Below are 2,754 nucleotides of genomic sequence, written 5' to 3'. Positions count from 1 at the left end.
TAAGGTTTGTAATTGCTTTTTCCATCTCTTTGAAGAATGTCGTTGGAATCTGAATTGTGATCACATTATATGTGTAAATTGCTTTGGGCAGTATTGACATTTTCACAATGTTAAGTCTTCCTATCCAGGAGCATGGTGCATTCTTCCATTTTTGTCCTCTTGTTTTTTCATCCTTCAGTTTACCAAATATGATGTCTTTCCTTCTCCAGGGACTGGTCCTTCCTGATAAGTTGTGCCAAACACAAGAGATGAAGTCTTGCCATTCTAGCTTCTAAGGAGCTGGCCATACTTCTTCCAAATTTGCCAGATTTGTTCCTTCTTCTGGCAATTCATGGTACTTCCAATATTTTTTGCTGACACAATCCAAATGCATAGATTCAGCTATGGTCTTCAGTAATCATGGTCTAGCTTTCCTATGTATATGAGGTGATTGAAAATACCATGGCTTGGGCCTGGTGCATGTTAGTCCCCAAACTGAGATCTGTGGTCTTTCACATTTGAAAGAGGTATTTTTTTTTTCAGAAGATTTGCATAATGCAATAGGTGTTCTTTGATTTTTGACTGCTGCTTCCATGAGCATTGATTGTGGATCCAAGTAAATTGCTTTAATGACATGTAGAGCAAGTTGCTACACAGTGCACTTACAAGACGGAATTTGAGAGGCAGTGTTCTGACACATTTGTAAAATCTGAATTTGTCAGATCTGAATTTTAATTCTTCCTATCTTACTAACTTTAATGTTAGTATCAGGTGTCATGGAGTCCATTTTGACTGATGGCAGCCTCAGGTGTCAGAGTAAAACTTCCCCGTTGTGCTTTCAAGGCTGAATGTGTAAGAACAGGATTACAAGGCTGGTCTTCCAAGGCATCTCTAGGTAACTATGAACCTCTAACCTCCAAGCTAATAGCTGAGTGTGCAGCCATTTGTACCAAAGGTGGAATACTGAACGAATTTCACTGAGCCTCATCTTTCACAATGATAAATGGAGGATAAAAACAGTCTCTAACAGAGAATTAAAGGTAGTGCTGTTGGATAAGCATTGGACTGCTAATCACAAGGCTGGCAATTCAAACCCACCAGTTTGTCCTTGGAAACTCTACACAGAGTTGCTGTGAGTCAGAACTAACTCCATGCCACTTAATAACAACAAGACTAGACTGGTAACAGCAAGGTTAGTAGTTTAATCCCAGTAGCTACTCTGAGAAAGATGAGGCAGTCTGGTTCCATACGTATTTACAGTCTTGAAAACCCTACATAGCAGTTCTACTCCACCCTACAGGGTTATTATCTATGAGTCCCAAGCGACTTGATAGCACACACCAACAGCAAAGATATGCAAAGTGATCAACCCAGTGTTTGGAACACCAAAAACCAAATCCATTGCCCTGAGGAGATAGTAGAACTTTTGTATTGGGTTCTCAAGACTGTAAATCTTTACAGAAGCAGATTGCCTTATCTTCCTCCCAATGCAGCTGCTGGTGGCTTTGAACTGCAGATTTTCAGTTGGCAGCCCCAACACTTAACCCACTATTATCAGCAGGACTCCTTATATGGAACACAAATATTTCACAATAAATATAATTATGTTACTGCAAAGACCTGGGAAGAATTTGTGATCCAACCCAATCTACACCACAAAATTATATAAATGAGAAAACTAAGACCAGAAAGGACAGATCCAAAGCATTTTATTTATTGGCAGGATATTCAAGTACAGAACACTTTATTTTATTTTACACTTCATTTTAATGAGAACTGGGTTAATGCACTTGGCAAGTAACTGAAAAGTTGGAGGTGTGAGTTCGCACACAGGTGCCTCAGAAGAAACGTCTGGTGATCTATGAAAATCAGCCCTTTAAAAGCCCTCTGAGCACATTTCCACTCTTCAACACATGGCATCACTATGAGTTGGAAATAATTTGACTGCAATTATTTACATCATCAACAGCCAATTCTGTCACGGTAGTAAAAAAATCAGTTCCCCTCCACCCATCTTTAAAAGAATACTTTACATTGTAGGACATAAATATCATGTAACTAACCATATGCATTTGTACTATGCAATTCCTGGCACACTGTAGGCCTGAGCAGGGCTTGATGGCTGAAGCTGACTTGTTCTTTTCCTCCTAAAGAACAGCTCTGAGACCCAGCCCTTCCCAGTGCTCAACGGAAGCAGCTACTTGATCATGGTAGTAACAGGAATGTTTAATCTATTATATCAATACAAATAAAATATTTTCATTTCCCCCCATGAATCACAGTAATAATGAAAATCACATGAGTATCTCATTCTGTGCCTCACCACTCATCTGTCAGTTTGTCAGACCGTGGAAGCTTGCATGTTGTAAAGCTGGAAAGTAAGTCACCAGTGTTTCAAATGCCAGCAGTGCCATCAATGATGAGCAGGTTTCAGTGCAGCGTCCAGACTAAAACAGACTGAGAAGAAAGTCCTGGCAATCTGCTTCAGAAAAAGTTAACCAATGAAAACCTTATGGCGAGCAGACACTTAACAACAACAATGGAGGCTCAATGGGCCCCAATGTCCTGAAAAGTAGATGCTATAGAAAAGCAGATGCTTTTTTATGCATAGGGAGAAGCCAACATCTCCCAAATGAGAGTGATAATTTCAGATAAATTATAGATTCAGGAGGGAACAGTCGCTGGAGAAGGATGTCATGCTTGGTAAGATGGAGGGTCAGAGAAAAAGAGGAAGACCCCCAACGAGATGGATCAGCCAGGTGGCATCATTGATGG

The sequence above is a fragment of the Chrysochloris asiatica genome, unplaced genomic scaffold (genome assembly GCF_000296735.1).
Source record: "Chrysochloris asiatica unplaced genomic scaffold, ChrAsi1.0 scaffold00270, whole genome shotgun sequence".
NCBI classification, from domain to species: Eukaryota; Metazoa; Chordata; class Mammalia; order Afrosoricida; family Chrysochloridae; genus Chrysochloris; species Chrysochloris asiatica.
Note: the sequence above shows the minus strand (reverse complement) of the source record.